Source organism: Bactrocera neohumeralis, chromosome 3 (genome assembly GCF_024586455.1).
Source record: "Bactrocera neohumeralis isolate Rockhampton chromosome 3, APGP_CSIRO_Bneo_wtdbg2-racon-allhic-juicebox.fasta_v2, whole genome shotgun sequence".
In the NCBI taxonomy this organism is placed as follows: domain Eukaryota; kingdom Metazoa; phylum Arthropoda; class Insecta; order Diptera; family Tephritidae; genus Bactrocera; species Bactrocera neohumeralis.
In genome coordinates this window covers 23,568,540-23,589,517 of record NC_065920.1, presented here as the reverse complement: position 1 = coordinate 23,589,517, position 20,978 = coordinate 23,568,540, and the positions used below count along the sequence as shown (strand labels likewise).

General features: G+C 36.2%; 1 protein-coding gene across 1 annotated transcript in view; it reads right to left on the bottom strand.

Annotated features, from left to right (window-relative positions):
• Positions 1-11,430, bottom strand: part of LOC126752246 (probable G-protein coupled receptor CG31760) — a 35,198-nt gene extending 23,768 nt beyond the window's left edge. The window contains 1 exon segment of the mRNA XM_050462920.1: positions 10,414-11,430. The gene's annotated coding sequence lies outside the window, so the exon portion shown is untranslated.
• Positions 11,431-20,978: the final 9,548 nt, after the last annotated feature.

The window sequence follows — 20,978 nt, the reverse complement described above, 5'->3', positions numbered from 1 at the left end:
CACCGTAAACGTCATTGGGTGATTTTACCTTGGAACAACTTGAAAGTGATAACGATTTCTTTTAAGCAAATCATCTTCTGCGATGAGGCTCACTTTCGCCGGTGCGAAGAAAATCCACAAATTATTCATGAACAACCATAACATTCACCTAAATTGACAGTTTGGTATGGTTTTTGGTGTGGTGGACGTGCCACACAGCACTTGAAACAACCGAATTATTGCGAGAAAAGTTTGGAGATTTGATTTTTTCAAGAAATTGTAACATGGGATCCAAGAAGTTGTGATTTAATACCATTAGCCTCCTTCTTGTTTAATTATTTGGTCTTTAGCATATATCAATGTTGCAAGTGCTATTCTTCACATACGACTTTATTTAGTAGAAAAAGTACTCGAAAATTGTGTTGATCGAATTCGTTCCTGTAAAAGAAGTTGGGAGGCCATTTGCATACTGTTATATGCATTCAGAACTTAGTTGCATCAATTTTACTTCACATTAAGTAAAAATAATTTCATTTTCCTTAACAATTACTGTTTTTTTTTTAAGAAATAATATCAGTCTTATTGGAAAATCCTGTATTATACTTCCATGCGAATCCACTAAATATAGTTCAATAATGAATATATATTGTTTTACTGTGCAACGCCCCATTTTCCTTAGCCTAAACTGTCATGTGTCGATTTGGTTTTTTATGGTTGTCAACGCTTTACAACATAAATGGTGGCAAATTTAACTCTTGTTTTAATTTTGAGCTACCCTTCATTTACATTATAGCAGTTAATATAAAAAGCCAACCACTAACGCCGCGAAACTATTTCGGCCATTATTTTTCTTCTCATCTTTATATATATAAATCTTCTGACCGTGTGTTTGTAGTTGAACTGCTCCTAAACGGCTGGACCGATTTTGATGAAATTTTTTGTGTGTATTCAAGGAGATTCGAGAATGGTTTAGATTCACAATTTGGTCCACTGGAAAATGTTTTTTTAATTAATTTTTCATTTGTAATCAATTGCTAATTTTGGAATGTTTGACCGATAGATTGCGCTACCATCGCAGTATCCAATATTTAAACCTTAAATTGGCGTAAACGTGCAATAAACAAAACGATGCCAAAGTAAAAGGCGACATCTGTAGACAAGTTTTCATAACGTGAACAGAGTTGTTCGTTCTTAAGTAATAAATTGGGTGATTCAATACATCTATGGGTAGCTATAACATTTTTTTTCATACCTGCTAACTATTGGAGGGGTATCTTGACAGGCAATTTAAAATTGCAAAAGATCTGGCATAAAAAAATAGCGGCATAACTGAAGTGTTGATAAAAAGGTCTATTAATATTTGAGATATACAGAAATCTTTTCGAAGCATTGCAAGACTGATGCCATAACGTTGCCAGCCGATTTTTTTGACTTTCCACGCTTGAGAACCGTTTCTTAATATGCAGTCCACTAAGCTGACAATCGATTGATTTCACTGATGCACAGCCCAAATTCAATAGTATTTTTACCCCAAAAACCAATTCTTTCTTAAGGCACGAAATGCTTTTTGATTCATTTTTGTTGCTTCACCAAAAATGTGCGATTATTCCTTAACTAATACTTATAATCTAACTAATAGAAATCATATAGATGGTATTAGTAGTACTACCTATGTATCAGCCACAGTAAAACATGGGCGGGTCCTCTAGTATGGTATAAATTTAAAAGCGCGTTGTTATAAAAGAACATAAAATTGTGCAACCACATGAATTGAATGAAATCTGACCACAAGTATGAGACACATGACAAGTATAAGTAATATTTTTTTATATAAAATTGCCTCAAATTATTTTTTCGAATGTACTTAAACAATGTGAAATTAATGCAAACAGCCGTCCCTTTCTCGCCCCCTATGCACCACATATAATTATTTCAGTCTTACCACTTGACTCCAAACCGTGCAGGCTCGTTTGCAATAGAATATTTTTTCCAAAAGAAAGCAATCTACAACTTTGAAAAAGTGATACTCTAACACATCGCTGAACAAACAAGGTCTACCATATAGTACACCATGTCGTATGAGCAACACAAAACTACATTCACTTGTAGTTATGAATGCTGTGTACATTTCTTGTATAAATTGAACTGCGTTTAACTTTTAAAATAATATTTTTATGAGAAAAATCATTAAAACCTCGTTTGTAGAGCGGAAAACTTTGTATTGGAATATCATTTTTCAAGGTATTATGTGCACCTCTTTAAAGAAAAATATCAAAAAATCCCATGTTGTAGACATGGAAAATGTAAAATGATTTACATAGGTACGGCTGAATTGGAGATAAAGGGCCTCTTCATGCTGGACCCTTATTTAAAAAAAAAACTGAAAGTTTTGGCGGCGTTAGCGAAACATAATCCACTTCAGAAATAAGGAACACACTAATATATGTAGGTATGTATATATGATGATTGTCTTTCAGTAATGAATTTATAAAACCTATGCATATGCATACATATATATTTCAGTATATACATATATAGATTGGAATACAAACAAAATCACTATAAAAGTTTTTAACTCTAACACTTCGACAACAACTATTTGTTGTTGTTGTGTATCCGCATATGTAAATGCCGGCTTAAGTGCGTTCTGCTATAAAATATACAAAGCGGCAAACATTACATGACGCACACATACACAGTAATGGTACGAGGAAAAGTGACACAAACCATATATGTGTGTTTGTAAGTGTGTACAACAAAAAAATGTATGCATGTATAAGTACCAAAGTGAGTAGGTAAAAAATGAGCGAACGCAGCGCTTTTACCACTTCAAAATAACCACCAACTTTACAACTAATGCCCCCAATATATGTATAACGGTATAAAAATCACGGCGACATGTTTGTGTGTTCTTGGGATGACGGGTGTGCATTTTTTAGCAATAACCTCAACACTTCGATTTGCATTTTGTCAAACGACAAACGTTTGGATACTAAACAGTTTTATGGTTTTTGATCCGAATTAGCAATTCAATTTTATTTCGAAACTAATGCGGATTGCGGCACTTTAATAAGTTTATCAATGTGTCACAAGCCAAAAATAGTTTAAGATTTAAGAGCGTATTTTTCATTGAAGGACTTACAGTTTTTTTATCTATGTAAAATACTTTATTTAGTTCGAAAATGTGGAAACTGCTTTGTTGGCTGTTAAAAAAAATATTAGAAAAATCTGACAAAATCTATAATCTAGTAGAAAGTGAAATGGAAAATGTATGACGTATGACTAATATCGTAGCAATTGAGGCGAATTTACTTCTCAGTGTTCAGTTATCTTCTATCTTGGAACCAGCATTAACACCAACAACAGCATCAGCCTCTAAATCCAACGCAGAATAACTTTTGCTCACAGCTGCTACTTCGGACGAATAGGCAATTGAGGAGTAAAGTCCTCTCTCGACGAACAAAGACCATATTCCAGAAGTCACTAATCATCTCCGTCCTGCTATATGATACAGAGGCATGGACGATGGCATCAGCTGATGAATCGGCGTTAGGAGTTTTCGAGAGAAAGGTTCTGCGTAAGACTTATGGTCCTTTGCGCATCGATGGAACGATGAGCAGTCCGAGAAATACGATGACATTGACATAGTTCAGCGAATTGAGAGACAGTGGCTAAGCTCGCTAAGTCTTGTGGTCCGAATGGATGAAATCACTCCAGCTCTGAAAGTATTCAACGCAGTACCCGCCGGGGGAAGCAGAGGAAGAGGAAAACCTCCACTCCGTTGGAAAGACCAGATGAAAAAGACCTGACTACACTTGGAATCTCTAATTGGAGAAAAACAGCGAAAAGGTAGACCAATTGCAGCGCGTAAGCGGTGTATACGGCAATTAAGAAGATCTTCACTCAGTCTGACATTTTAGATATTTGGATTGAGATTTTACTGAAAGCGTGAAGTCTCTTCGCCTAGTGCGTGCCTTCATCAATAAAATTATAGTCTTAGTCCTTGAGTTGGAAAACAGACTAGTAGCAGTGTAATCACTTCAAATGTGGTCGCAGGTCCGTTTTTTATGAGTATGATTCCTTGAAAACCACAAGACTCTCAGACAGTTGATAAGATATACTACATGAAGTATTGGGTATGAAAAAGCTATTACAGTGATGGCTACGCCGTGAGACCACTTCGTAGCCATATTTGACACTATTTATGAACAATCCTTTCTATGTCATTTAGTGATCGCCGACGAAACATGGATCCACTAGCACACATCACACAAAAGGCACTGCTTAAGAACAATCCTAAAAAGTTTCTGCGTCTTTTCCTGACCGCCGAGTAGTAACGGTTACACCAGTACTAGTTACCATGAAATATTTAATATAAAACAAAAGACTTAACCCAGCGAACCAGCTCCGCAAAAAGCGAAGACTGTCTTATCGTCTGGAAAGGTGTTAGCTTTTCTGGGGTTCACAAAGTCTACATCGATTAGCTGGAGAAATGCAGAAGGCTTACAAGGCATGACCATTTCGAATTATTGCATCGAATTGCTTTGTACAATGGTCCTATTTTATGTACAAAAAAGTGATCATCCAGCATGATAATGCGGCTGCTCTTTCCAATTTTTTTGAATTTGACTGCACAATGTTGCCACATTCTCCGTTTTCACCAGATTTAGTGCGTATGATTTCTTTTATGCTTCCAAATATGATTAAAAAATCCTTCCAACAAGGGTATTTTTCATACGGCTTAAAGACATTGGAGCATTGTTGGGTCAGATATATCGAAGTAAGACTTTTTGCAACAATTGTGGTCGTATGCCAGCAATAACACACCGAATATTCTCAATCAAAAGCGTCAAACGTCTCGGGTTCATCTGCGTAGCCAAGCGACTTCACACAACCCCACCAAAAAAGAGTTGTGTTGTTTTCATTGAGGGTGTTTTTTAACGTGGCGGGTCCCAAACCCAGCGCACAAACCTGGGGAGGGATGATTCGTCTTCTCATTTTAGCTCGCCTTCAAACGGATGTGTTTTTGGCTACCCAGAGGATACTTGGTCTAAGACCGGAAGTCATGAGCTGCTTGAGACCTGCATAAAATAATCGCTTCTGGCCAATCCCAAGAGAACTTTCCTCAAAAGTTTCCTTCGACAAAATGATTGTTTTGTTGGCTGTATGGCATGTAGTGTTGTCTAGTTTGAATCAGAGGTCATACGCATCAACATCATACAATTAAAAAAATTCAGAAAGTTATGGTTTTTGCAAAACTGAGTATAAATCAAGTAACAGTTCTCAAAAAGACCAACTCCGAAAATACCTGACCTCGTTGAAAACCAGGCGTTTAAAAAAAATAGTATAGTAATAAGTACTATCTTTCATTTACTTTAAAATCTTCGCTCATAATATTTTCAGTAATAGTCACTTGTTTAAATTCTAATACACTCCTAGAAGATGCACAAACTAGTCCATAAGCATTTGTAAATATTACATGAACCCTGAATTCATATTGCAATTTTCATTAAATAAGAAACTTCACTGCAACTACATGAAGCTATATGGCATTAGGTACACTACGGCTCTTGAATGAGTTGTAAATTATCACATTCTCATAATTTTAGTATGCACAAGCGCAACAAATTAATTTCCCTTGTGTGTAAAGTGTTAAGGGGTTAGTGAGAGTAAATTTCAACTCTAAAGCCGTAAAGTAGAAAGGTTGACAACGGTGATAAAATTATAACTTTACTTCGTGTAGTAGAAGTACGAAGATGCTGAGGAATTTATAATTGAACGTTTATGAATTCTTAATTATAATTTTTAGGTGAAGAGTCTTTGCTCGGCTACGTTTATGTATTGCATGAGTAAGGATAGTTATAATATGAAGCTAACACCTTGATGGATTTTTTGATGTGCTTCTTTACCAATTACTGTTATGCTTCTTAATGAGATATGAGGCTTAACATAATTTGAAGCTGACAAAATACATTAAAATTATTTAATATGTGCAGCAAAGGGAAAATAGTGTAAGAAACCCTTTTTTTGTAGAATTTTTAGTTTTGTTTTGGAAGTATCATGTTCAATCTTAAAACAAGAAAAAACGTTAACTTCGGCTGCACCGAAGCCAATATACGCTTCACAGGTGCATTTCCTTTAGTAACTATGTGTTCAGTTTATATGGAAGCTATATGCTATAGTAATCCGATCTAAACAATTTTTTCGGAGATTACATTGTTGCTTTAGAAAATAATCTATACCAAATTTCGTGAATAAATCTTGTCAAATGCAAAAGTTTTCCATACAAGAACTTTTTCCGATCGTTCAGTTTGTGTGGCAGCTATATGCTATAGTTAAGCCGATCTGAACAATTTCTTCAGAGATTACATTGTTGCCTTAGAAAATAATCTATACCAAATTTCGTGAATATATCTTGTCAAATGCAAAAGTTTTCCTTACAAGAACTTTTTCCGATCGTTCAGTTTGTATGGCAGCTATATGCTATAGTAATCCGATCTGAACTATTTTTTCGGAGATTATATTATTACCTTAAGCAGTAATCCATGTCAAATTTCGTGAAGATACCACGTCAAATGCAAAAGTTTTCCATACAAGAACTTTTTTCCGATCGTTCAGTTTGTATGGCAGCTATATGCTATAGTAAGCCGATCTGAACAATTTCTTCGGAGATTACATTGTTGCCTTAGAAAATAATCTATACCAAATTTCGTGAATATATCTTGCCAAATGTGAAAGTTTTCCATACAAGAACTTGATTCCGATCGTTCAGTTTGTATGACAGCTACATGTTATAATGGTCCGACATCGGCAGTTTCGACAAATGAGCAGCTTCTTGAAGAGAAAATGACGTTTGCAAAATTTCAAAACGATATCTTAAAAACTGAGGGGCTAGTTCGTATATATACAGACGGACGGACGGACAGTCAGACACACGGACATGGCTAAATCGACTCAGCTCAACATACTGATTATTTATATATATACTTTATAGGGTCTTCGACGCTTCCTTCGGGGTGTTTTCGTGACGAACTTAATATACCCTGTTCGGGGTATAATATTTAGGTCTACATTGGCATTTAAACCGACATACATTAGATACTTTGCCGAACTTGTCCTCCGGTTTTAGGTTAAAATAACTACATGTGTAAACGGCCTTTAAACGTCTGATATACATATTATATTAGAAGCGTCCTTATGACATAAAACATGCCATTGACGTGTGATTTGCGTAAATTTTGTTTTATTTTTTTGTTGGAAGTGGGAAGCAGGGAAGAGGTAGTACGCACCTTAAACTACTTCACGCCGGCATTAACAAAATATTGAATAATGCATTCAACATAATGAAACTGAGTGGGTACACTACACTGAGAGGCTGTGTCTGAGTTCGGTGAGTAACTTATCAGCTACCCAATGTATCCTTAATAATGATTTTATTACTCTAAGTCAAAATGTTTCATGAATATGGAAATGATGTTATTTAGCGGTTCATAGTTTAAAGAATAACATGTCTTGTGTTTGATTTATATTAATTCGGAAATTGTATGAAATTTAAATTTTAAACAATCAAATTATGCAGCACTCTTTTTTTAAAAGGTTCTATCTCGCTAATAGCGTCTGAGAGATGGTTTCTTATTTATCAATCGTTCTGATTTCTCGGCGTAGAATGTCGACTTGACGCATCTCCTATAAAAAGTCGGTTAGCATAGTCAAATTCGATAATATTGCTGACAAATTGAGAGCGCCATTTCTTCATATGAAAATGTTCTTTAAAAGTTTCTCCAAAATATGCGGAACTTTGATAGCAAGCCTAGCTATATCTTTAGTTTTAAAGGGTGATCCAAGGAGATGTTTTTTTCAAAAACTTTTTCTGACAAATCACTCATGACTCGTGTCAAGCTGTCTTGTTATTTTTATTGAGTATTGTTTGGCATTTTATCATTGAATGGCTTACGCCTGAATAAGGTTTCCAAATCGTTCAACTTGATTACGAACATTACCGTTCTGTAAGGAAAGTATTAGAAAAAGTGTTTTCGTATTTCGTCAATAGATGTCGTTGCAGTCGTATATCTCCAGTGCAACAATTCACATTATGTCACACCATATTGGAAAGGAAAGATTAATCTTCATTTAACCAAAAAAAAAATTTTATTTGTGGAAGGTGAAAAAAAGTTGCAGAGTGAAAATAATGAAGAAATTCGCTATATTTTGAAATTTTTGTATAAAAAAGTGAAGAATGCCACGCAAGCCACCAATGAAATTTTTAAGGATTACGGGAACGATGCTGTGTCAGATCGTGTAGCATAACAATGTGCATATTTGTATATTTATTTATTATTATAAATATAAAAAAATAAGTTCAAATTTGATTAGAAATATGAAAAGACTTTTTCGACTATCCAATATTTCGCGAGCTTCGCTCAACTTATGGCCAACATATCAGCCTACTGAGTGTACTATTCGCCATAGCAACACCCATTTTGGGATACAGCATTCATTATTGGATAATATTCGACCGAATAGACTACGTCCAGCACGCAGTGATGAAAATATGGCAGCTGTAGCAGAGAGTGTACGCGAATAGCGTTAAGAGTCGATTCGGCACCGTTCGCAGCAACACGGCCTAACTTATGGAACGACTTGGCGCATTTTACGTCGGGATAGTAAATTGAAAGCGTACAAAATACAGCTTGTTCAGTTCTTGCCGCTCGACCCTTCCAAGCGACATCGCTTCGCTCATATACTCCAAGTTCCAAGAAGATCCGAAGTTTTCGAGCCAATTTTATTCAGCGATGATGTCCATTTCTGGCTTAATGGGTATGTAAAATTGCCGCGTTTGGAACGAAGAGCAACCTGAAGAGTTTCCAGAGCTGCCATTTTATCCAGAAAAAAACACTGTTTGGTGTTTTTTGTCTGCCGGTGGAATCATCAGTACATATTTCTTCAAAAATGATACCGTTGGGTACGTAACAGTCAAAGGCGACCGTTATCGCGACATTATAACCAACTATTTGTTGACTGAAATTGACCCTCGTGGATCTCGGCGACATTTGGTTTACTTGAACGAGTCATCGAAAATCGGACTCCACGGATAGGCCATCTGAGATAATCTTAAAAAAAAATAATGCCAAAGAATGTTCTTTCAAATAATAATAAATTTTCATTCCTCATTAAATTTAAAGTGTCTGTGCTTTTTCTTTAAAAAAGTAGGGAAGCTCGAAATAGATCACTCTTTATAAAAGTATTGATCAACAGCAACTTTGAAATGCAAACCACAACATAAAATCACTTTCTCTGGTTGGAAAGGAGTCTGTAGAGTCTTCGGAAATTTCTCCACAGTAATAAATTTTTGAGGGTTGAAAACTGTTTAAAAATTTAAAAAATTGAAAAAGTTAAGTTTGCCTACATAAATTTGTTTTTGCACAACAAAAACAGTACAGCAACAATATTACCCTCCACCCTTTGTACAAAATGGCGGCCATAATTAAATCAACCGTTATGGCTTGTAAAATAACGGCTATGTTAATTAAGTTATCAAATGGTTTGGCGCGTTCAAATTGCTATAAAAGTAAATAAAATTTGCAAACAAATGCAAATGCAAATTAGAAATGAAAGGGCACAAACGAAAGTGCAAGCGCTTGCAACACGCCACACTGCCTTCGCGCCACCAACACGCATTCGGCGTCGTTGCAAGCGCCACACCTCAGACGCAACAATAGCAGCATAACCATTGAAGAGGACACCTACGCATCAAATTGGTTTTGCTTGTTTTTGTTTTTGTTGTTCTGCGCCCCTATCTAACGATGACAGATAAATTGGCGAGAAGGGATTACGCGACACAAAAGGGTATTTTAATTGAGTTAAACTCTTCGAAAAGGCACGGAACTTAAACAAACACTTTGTTGCTGGTTAACGGGCACATATTACATACATATAGGGTCTATAACTGCGCTAAAATGTTAAAGTGGCTTAAGTTGATTTTAGATTTTTGTGAGAGCTTGTGACATTTTGTAGAACTTATTTGAGATTGGAGATTATTTTTGGTTTATAATAAAAGCTGCGTGTTGGAATTTATAAGTTACAAAAAAAATTTTAATTAAAAAAAATTTATTAAGAAAATTAAAAAAATTAAAAAAAAAAAATATATAAAAAATGTAATTTAAATTTAAAATAAATAATAAAATTTAAAAAAAAATTAAAACAAAAATTTAAAAAAATTTAAAAAAAATTAAAAAATTTAAAAAAAAATTTAAAAAAATTAAATAAAAAATTTAATATTAAAAAAATTGTTAATAAGTATGCTACATTTTTTACTAGCACTCAAACTGCTTAACGCAATTTAAGTCGAGTTAAGCTTTTTTTAACATTTTATTACAGTTATGTATTGCTGCTGCTGTTTAGCTGTCAAAAGAAAAGTTGTGACTTTGAAATTACCTTCTAGTTGAATGTTAAACTATGCTGTGGCTCATCAAAAAACTACATTGACACGCGCTTAGTTGACATATTTTCGCAAGTTATGTTTTTATATATTTTTTTTGGTATTTCTACGCCGACTGCCATGTCATATTAAGTCAGAGCGAGCATTAGCGCAACATTAAAGTCTGCACTTACGCACATTTGTTGCACGAAAATTTGTTGTATTTTTTTAAATTTATCTTTAGTTGTTGTACTTGTTGTTGTAATTGTTATTTTTTTATTCTTGTTGTTATTATTTGTATATGTTGTTGTTCTTTTTTGTTTTTGTTGTTATTATTTTTGTTGCTGTATTTGTTATTTTTTGTTGCTATTGTTGTAGCATTACCGATTTAACATACACTGATAGGCAATTCCGCACACGCGCGTTTCATTTCTTTTGCTGCTTGCCACATTTTTTCAAGGACTTTGTCACAAAACGGTGTGGACGGTTGACGGAAGATGCCATGGCCATTATATGTACTACACGTACTAGTAGCTGCCATCACTTCATCTTTCTTTTGTTTTGGTTTGTCGGTCACAATTTATGTACGCGATGATTAGGCTAACATGTTTGTGCATGAGCATGTGAACCGTTATTACAGCGAATCCGGACAAAAATAACCACTCGACAAATCCCTCATACAAATATCTCTATATATATGTGCGTCCGTGTGTATGTCTGTGTGTGTGTGTATGATATTTAACTGATAGTCAAGAGCATATGCGTTTGCCTTTAGCTCTGCATATAACGGTCACAAGCTCTAATTAGTTTCACTTCAACTGTTTCAGCAGTATTTCCGTACACTTAAATATGTACGTATGTTTGTTTGTAGGCGTGCATGCGTGTGCAGAGTTATATTTAAAAGCATCAAAGCTTAAACTCTAATATACAAAATTAAATTTTCCACACACACTCTCACTGCTGTTGCAAGATAACACCAGAGTTGGCTTTGAAAACGCTGCCGCTTTACTCCGAGCACGTCCAGTTCGCTTCGTTTGCCGTCACAGACTGAAAATTCGTGTACGAGAGCGTCGTTGATGTAGTGTCAAGCGGCGAAGTGCAAGCGAATAGACAGTGAACGAACGAATGTTACGTATACGCCCCGTCCACCAGCAGCAACAGAGTTACGTATACGCAACGGTTGCGCGTGCCGGTTTATCAGTTAGCATAAACTTGCCGCTACTGAAGTATTGTGAAAATCACGAGAGCGAAATGAGAATATTATGGTGTGGTAAATCAAGAAAAAACAAACAAATTTCTGCATATATGTATATAAATATGCGTGTGTGTTTGAGGTTTTAGGTATATTTATTGGAGTTATACAAATATTGCTAGAAGTATGGCGAAAATGGGAATGTGTGTGTGCATATTTATAAAGGGTGTTTTTTAGGTATGGTGGAATGCTGTTAAAGGTATGACTTAGATACATAAATATGTATGTAACAAGTCATATAAATATGTATCTGTGGTAATATATTAAAAAAGGTCTAAATCGATTTAAGTTGTTTGTCAAAATTTTATTTCTTTCAAGTATTTTTTCGTGTATTGACGTCATATTTCTTCAAAAAAATTTAAAAAATATTTACTTTTTCTTATTGCAAACCAAAACCTTGTTGTTGTTTCAGTATATTACCGCTTAAATATATCAAAAAACGGCGAGAAATTCAGTATTTTATCGTAAAGTTTGACATTTTTGCTGTAGTACATACTCAGAACGTTTTGCGTTATTTATGTTGTTTACAGTAACTTAAAATACTCATATCAACCCAACGCGAACCTTTTCGAGCGATTATTTTTGACAACTTTCGACGTTTAACCCACGTTAAACAGAGAAACTAGTAAAGATACCTAGGCTTCCTTTTATATTTTGGCATCAGAAAACTCAAAACGTTTGCTTACAGTAACTTAAAATATTCATCTCGATTATGTTTTACAACTTTCGACATGGATTAACTCAGCAAAAAACATGGAGACCAATGAAGATACTAAAGTTGCCTTTTATATGCCGGGATTTGGCAACACTAGTGTACAAACAGAAAACTCAGAAAATTTTGATAAACGAACGCCATTGTTATTGTTTACAGTAACTTAAAATGTTCACCTCGCCCAACTGCGAACATTTTCGAGCGATTGTTTTTGACAATTATCGACGTGGAGCGCATAAATGAAATTAGTTAAATTTTTGACATTGAAGCTTCAACAAGAGCCAGTCTCTAACGATGGTATTGGAAATTAAAGCGAGGTCGTAGATCACGCCAAGACAATTTTCGGGAAGGTAGTCCAAAATCAGTTCTTGCTCTTCAACCTGAAGGGTTGAAGTCGAGATTGTCTCAATTATCGATTTAATGGACCACTTCAAATCTTTCAGATTTCTAGGTTTTGTTTGGATACCCCTTGCTTGAGAAAAGCCCACCAAAAAAAGTCGCAAAATGGAGTTTCTTGATATTAATTTGTCGCGTTGGAGCTCCGCCTTAACCCGTCTGGCTATGTGCGCAGTTGCTCCGTATTGCAGGAACCAAACGCAATTGAGAGAAATGCGTCTTCGGCGTAGTTTTGGATAAAAAACTCGTTCAACATCTGTAACTGTTTACTACTACATCGTTTCAATCGAAGTCGTAGATCACACCAAGACGAATTTTGGTAAGGTCGTTCAATTATCGTACCGGAGTAATCCACCATAGGGCCTTTAGCACATTTAGTCCACTTTTCGCTACTATTATAAGCGAAAAAAGGCCGCCAAGGCACCATTTGATCAGAATTTTATCATGATATTTTCATTGGTCCCTCAGTTGTATTTGATTTCATCAACTTTTTATTTCATAGCAGCAGCTGTAAATGAGTTTAAAATCGTTTAGTGGTGTCTTTTTTGCATTTTTTGAAAAAATGTTAAAAATCAGTTATTATTGCACACGAATTTTTTGTTGAAAATTGTAGCCTGTTTCAAGAAGCCTGCAGCAAATCTCAAAAGCAAGGTACCAGCAAAACAATAGAGCATCCCTAGTGTACTTGTCGCGCCCTGGCAAGGCAACGCTTCAAACATTTTTTAGTGCGGTCGCAGAATCTATTGAAATTCACGTCAAGCGCTGACATCTGGGAGGTTGACTACTTCTTATGAACGGCATTTTATCTGGCATCGCTAAGAACCCAAACTGGTCTATGTGTGGCTTACAAGCCAAGACTTATCTAATCTCAATTATGATATTTTTTTTTTGGTTAATTTATTATAGAATTTGTTGAAAGAAACAAAAGTTGTAAAAGTTAAAAAATAAAAAAAACAAAAACTTGGTTATTTGAAAATATGGTTATTCGAAATTTTCACATAAATGTTGTGGTTATGTGAAAAAATTGTCAAGTCTAAAGTTGTATTCGATTTATTTATCAGCCACAGCTTTCATGTTCAAGTCAATTCGGTCTTGGTATGATCGCAAAAACGTGAAACAGATCGCTGTAATTATCGAATGTGTGAGGGATCCCCTCGTCGATACCTTTATTCCCTTTTGTTTGACGAAGACGGTGCTTTGATTTGTGGAAGTGTATTGTGAGTGCTTATATGGTGAGTGTGGTGAGATTTGCGTATCAGTGTTGTGAGTCTGAGTCGATGTTGTTTGTTAGCATGGTGTGTATGTTAAGGTCGAGAGAAGAGACTCCTCCATATACTATATATACCTATAACGGGTCTCTCATAAATTATTTTTCCCTACATGTTTTTATTTTTACTTAATTTCCTAATGTGTTTAATCCTACCACTGCTTTTTCACTTATTACCAAATTCAATGTCTTCAGTCCCTGGTATATTACATGAGAAAAATATATATTTGTCTGATTTTTGAAAAGACAGATCCAAAATTTCACTTGAAATACTTTAATGATTTTTGAAAAATATCTAGGAATCATCACAACTCTATTTCCGGCCTCCATTTCCACATAAACTCAACATAAATTATTTTTGGCTCTCACGATTACTGTTTTTCTATTATTCAATCACCACAAATATTTTCAAAAATTTGATGAAAATCTTAGTAAAACAAAATATATATTTTTAAAGTGCATAAAGGGTATATATTACATAAAAATACATTCATACATACTCATATCCTTTCTATGCTCATCTCAGCAACAAGCTGAGCACCCGAAATGTGTGAGATAAAAACGTGTAACTCCTGCACTCACGCTTTGGCCAGAGAAAATATGTCATTGTGCATTCGCTCATCTCCACATATTATCATAATGTATACACATACGTAAATATAAGCATGTATATACGAGTATGTAACTGCATCACACGTATGATATAACCGAAAAGCATCGTGGAGTACAGCGCGGACACCTGTAGTACAACCAAAAGCTTTTAATGGCTACAAGTGGCTTATGCAAGTAGACATTTGTGTATGTATCTAGCCACAGGTATATTAGCTTTTACAGCGTGAATATGAATCGTTTTTACCGTTTGGTGTTTGTCAATAACTGTAACAGCAGCTTTGTTAATTTTATTTATTTTACCCTTCAATACCTTCAATATTTACACTGCTTGTAAGCAGCAAGCTGTAATGACCGGTTAATCGATTTCACTGCCGAACTTTTGGGTATATTTGGGGTAGGGGAAAATATCGAATGATTTTCAGTATGCTTTCTAATAGAAGTCTTCATTAATTTCCAAATTTTTCTTATTTTTTATCTTAAAGAAAAAAAATTCTATTATAATTCGGTGTTTACTTTTTATTCAACTATAGCTGATTTAACCTCAAATTTTTAGCTCAAACTAAAAGCAATTTTTCTAGATAAGAAAACTGGCTTATCTGTATTCAAATATCTAATTCAGTCGATCAATAATTTGATTTATTGTGATGTGAAAAGTAACAAGTCGAAGAGGCTGTTTTTTTTAATAAAATAAAAGTAATTCAAATTCGAATAAAGTAAAAATCTTGACAAACAACATTCTTTGTAAAATTCAAACCAATTTCTTTCCTGTCTTAACTTAATGTATAATAAAAATATTATTATTTTTCTTGCTTGGCATAGACATCACTTACCTGGTCTTTCCAACGAAGTGGAGGTCTTTCTCTTCCTCTGCTTCCTCCGACGGGTACTGCGTCTAATATTCTCAGAGCTTAATTACCTAAACTATGTCAATGTCGTCGTATATCTCGCACAGTTCATCATTCCATAGTCATCGATTGGGAAATCGAGTTCACCATCTCCTGGTATTATGCTTTCAGTGCCAATCAGCAGGTAGGAGAGTGTTGCCTCCATAATTTCAATATGCTCTGGGCAACAGTCACTAGATCACATCTGTTCTGTTAGTCGCCGCATCTTTTCGTAGAACTTTCGAGGATTACCCCTGTTGGCCAGCATGTTAAGCTCTTCATACTTACTCATTTCGGCCTCTCTCTTTTTTGGTCTACAAATGCGTCTCGCTTCACTTTTTAGCTCTCGGTAGCTATCTCATCGGAAACCATAGTTCCCATATACCAAGTTTATGACAAACCGTTCGGCTGTCGGTTGTGAATGTCGCTTCTCGACGTCAACCTTTCCTTGTGTTTTTTTACTTGCGTTTTTTGCTGCACAGAGGCAAGTGCGTATCTTGGCTGCAACAAGATAGTGGTCCAAGTCGATGTTAAGACCTTGGAGCGTACGCACGTCTAAAAAACTGGAGACGTGTTTTTCGTTCATCACGACATGATCGATCTGGTTGGTGGCTTGTCGATCCGGAGACAGCCAGTTAGCTTGATGAATTTTCCTATGCTAGAATCTAGTACCACAAATAACCATATTTCGAGCACCGGCGATGTCGATCAGCCTCAACCCATTTGGGGATATTTCATCATGGAGGCTGCACTTACCAAAGATACCTTTTTTGTCCACCATGGCGTCACCAAGCACGATTTTCACATTGTGGCGGGGGCAGCTCTCATAAATGCGCTCCAAGCGCTTATAAAAGATATATTTGGTCACATAGGCGTGAGCGCAAATGAGCGATATGTTGAAGAATTTCGCTTTGATGCGGATTTTGGCTGGGCGTTCATCCACCAGGTTAATGCCAGGACCGCACGACGGAGTCTCTCTCCCACCAAGAATCTCACAGCGATCCTGGTCTCAGTTCTTTTCCCGTCAATCGCACTTCTTGGACGGCAGTCTTTACTCTTATGAAGACATCAACCAGCTGGGCAGCGTCGAGTTCCCAATTAAGGGGCAGGACATTCCACGGTGCATGCCCTTAAATCGTTCTACTTAACACGTTTTCAGGGGTCGTAATCAAAAGGGGGTCACTTATCCTATGGCTGCATCCTTCATTTAGTCGATTACTCATATTAAAAGAAATACATCACGGTTTGTTTTTGTAGCACGATTCATGGGCCACCCTATAAATCATCCATAATATTTGTCTTCATTAAAAGACTTACATACATGACAAATGCAGTCAGACCGTTTTTTAACTCACCCAAGATCACGGATGCATTTATGGTATACATTAATTTTTATTAGATCCTATTTTTAAAAATTATTTTTATATGCATAAAACCTTAAAAACATCCACTAAAATCACTCTTCTTTATTGCATATAATAAGCCATACTACTACTTAATAAGTTAATACAAATCCTTATTGAGCAATTTTCAAAAATTAAGCGAACGGAAGCGGCAGTAGATAAGTAATAAGGCATTTGCTCGCCGCACTCGCAGAGGAAATTATGTTGCGGCAGAGCAAATAAGTACGATGGAGGTGAAAATGGAAAGGTAATAACAGTCACCCTGCAGGGAAAATGTTGACTCATAAACGTTAATAGAATTAAATACAAAAACCTTTTGATTCTAATGAACAACAGTAAATAATTGCTGTCTTCGATTCGCCAAGCATTAGAAAGAAATGTATGCAATAAAAGCTATTCAGACTGTGCTCAAAAAATAAGGTGACATGGTATTTATTTTGAAAATTCTTTATTTATTCTTCCAAATGAATTTCATCCCCTTCAAAGTAATCCCCTCCCTTTTTCTTTATTTATTCTTCCAAATGAATTTCATCCCCTTCAAAGTAATCCTCTCCCGATGCAATGTACTTATGCCAACGGATTTTCCAATCTTCGAAACACTGTGTTGACTGTTTGACCGGTCGGAAGGAATTCCTAATGCACAACACCACGATAATCGAAGAAAACAGTTAACATGAACTTGATTTTTTAGCGACTTTGGCGCGATTTTTTTGGTCTCGGCTCTCTTTTGGCACGATATTCGCTCGATTGATCGGTTGTTTCGGGGTCGTAAGCATAGATCCAAGTCTCATCGCCAGTTATAATGCGTTTCATGACACCCTGGTAGTCGGAAAGCATCGTTTCACACACTTCAACGCGACGTATTTTTTCCAAAAAATTAAATGTTTTCGGTACCAGTCGAGATTTGACGCGCTTGAGGCCCAAAACATCCTTCAAAATGGTACTGGCTGAGCCTTTCGATATGCCAACTTCATCAGCAAGGTCTCTAATTGTTAATCGACGGTTTTTCAACACCAAATCTTTGATTTGTTGAACGTAAGCTTCGTCGGTTGAGGTTGATGGTCGCCCTGGACGCTCTTCGTCTTCGACACGTTCACGGCCGACTTGGAACTCACTATACCACTTGTAAACATTTTTTTTAGACATAGCCTCATCACCAAAAGCTTTCTGCACTGTCCTCAACGTATTCGCAGCAGAAAATTGATTCCGTAAACAAAATTTAATGCAAATTCTTTGCTCAACAAATTTCGACATCGATACGTATCTCAAACTCTAATGAATATTTTGACATGAAATTTGACATTGCAACCTAAAAAAATAATTCTCCAACAAAACGACACGTCACCTTATTTTGGTATCTCAAGTTGTGTATATCTTCCACACCGCAGACAGCTAATGAATATTTTGACATGAAATTTGACATAAATGTGACTGACAGATAACCCACTGAACAATGATGGTAAGGAAAAGCTTTATTGAAGCAGGTGTAAAAATTGGTGTCGCACCGTTCATCTTTAGGGGAAATCCTATATCTCAAGAGCTACTTTACCAATTTCAACCATATTTGTTCTATGAAGTTATCTAAATCTTCCTATCGTACACTGTGAAAATGCTAAACCGGATGACAACCCCGCCCACTTCCCATATAAAAACTTTTAAACATCAATAAAGTTATCAGAATAATACTTTGAACAAATAGTGTCCTTAATGTTTTTCTTCTTACGCCTGAAAATTTTCGAAATTGGCCGATAAATTTTCAAGTAGGCAAACACCGATTATGTAGACCTCGGTTCATATGGCAAATTTTTAATCGATCATATCGGTCACGCTGTGAGCTCTAATATTGAAATATATCATATATATTTTAGTGACAAGATGCCCGTTGTCTAAAATGTTTAAAAAATTCTACATATGCTTGACAAATATGTTCGTACTCCGGTTGACTTCCATCCGTCAATGTGTCATAATGAAATTCAGAAATAATCTCTCTTCTTGTCTAAAACAGGGCAATACTCCTCTTGTCCACATATACACATCATACGGGGTTTCAAGCATCTGCTTGGCTTTATACATACCTTATATATTGATCAGTCTTTAAAGTTTTTTAATTTGCAAATTGAGAGAGTATAAAATGTTCGATTACACCCAAACTTAACCATATTTATGTGGTAAAGTGTTGACAATGCTCAAAAAAGTCAAATCGACAACAGACAGTTTTTTCTTCTTTATTGGTATACACGCCGCTTACGTGGTTATAGCCAATTGCGCCAATTTTAGATTCCAAGTGTAGCCAGGTTCCTCCGCACCTAGACTTTCCAACGAAGTGAAGCTCTTCCTCTGCTTTCCCCGACGGGTACTGCGTTGAATACTATACGAGCTGGAGTGTTTTCATCCATTCGGACCACATGAACTGTCCAGCGTATCCGCTGTCTTTTAATTCGCTGAACTATGTCAATGTCGTCATATATCTCATACAGCTCATCGTTCCATTGACAGTCCGAAGTAGCACCGGTTGGCAAGAGTTATTCTACGACGAAATTATCTACGAATTCGAAGTTAAGAGTGTCAACAATGACGTAGGTGCTAACTCGCAAGTGCGATGACTGTTTCTTTGAGGACAGGAGATATTTCGTCTTGTCCTCATTCACAACCAGATCCATACGCTTTGCTTTCTCATCCAGTCTAAAAAAAAACCGAACTAACGTCGCTTACGTTGCGAAAAATGAAATCAATATCATCGGCGTACGCCAGCAGCTGTACACTATTATAAAATACTGCGCCTTCTCGATTCAGCACTGCAGCTAGAATTATTTTCTCCAGCAGTAGGTTGAAGAAACCGCACGATAGGTAGTTGCCTAGTCGGAAACCTCGTTTGATATCGAACGGCTCGGAGAGATCCTTCTCGATCCTGAAGGAGCTTTTGGTGTTGCTCAACGTCGGTTTACACAGCCGTATTAGTTATGCTGGACTACCTGACTCAGACATAGCGGCATAAAGGCAGCTCTCTTTTTATGCTGTCAAAAGCAGCTTTAAAATCGACGAAGAGGTGGTTTGTGTTCATCTCTTTTCGTGGGTCTTTTCCAAGATTTGGCACATGGTGAATATATTTTCCAAGCCTAAAGCCACACTGAAATTGTGGGCTTTGATCTTTCATGCAATATGCTCGATAGAACCTTATATGCGATGTTGAGGAGGCTTATCTCAGCTAGTTGGTGCAGATTGTGGGAGCACACTTAAATTCCAATCGTTGGGCATGTTTCCATCAGTTCTTCGCCGCCGTATTTGAATAGCTCGGCCGGCAATTCATCGACCAACGCCGCTTTGTTGTTCTTCTGACGGATAATTGCTATTTATCTTCATGGTCGGGCAATGGAACGTCAGCTCCATGGTGATAAATTGGGGAATCGGGTTCACCATCTCCTAGTTTTATGCTTTCACTGTCATTCAACAGGCTAGAGAAATATTCCCTCCATAACTTCAGTAGGCTCTGGGCATCAAATTACAGAAAATAAAGCAAACTACGCGGCCGCATTTCGAAAATTTCATATAAACTATGGCCGGAATAAACTTTGTCCACTGTGAAGATTAATTGAAATGGTGGCAAATTTAAATCTTGCTTAAATTTTGGGACATCCTGTATATTTGTGGCATCATCAAACCAATTTTAACATATTTTAATCGTTAGTAATCAACTTAAGGTGATGTTTCTGAGTACTCCATCAATGAAACCTAACCTAAAAACGATTTCATACCCTTACTCTATATTTTTCCTTGTGGGTGACTACTTGTAACTGCTTGTTGAATTTGCGCCAAATTATATTGGCATGGAATTGAGTTAGCTGGCGCGCAATAGGAAACAAACTATATGAGTTTAGGATGTAGTTACCACGATTTTGCAGCGCAAATTGCTGCAGTTTTCAAATTCGAGCTTTGCAAGGCATGCTGTGGCTGCAATAAAGACAAAAACAAATACTACGACTAGGAGTCTAGTGCAAGTGAAAATACAGGAAGAGCTGTCAGTATGTATGAGAGGATGTATGTATATGCAATAAAGTT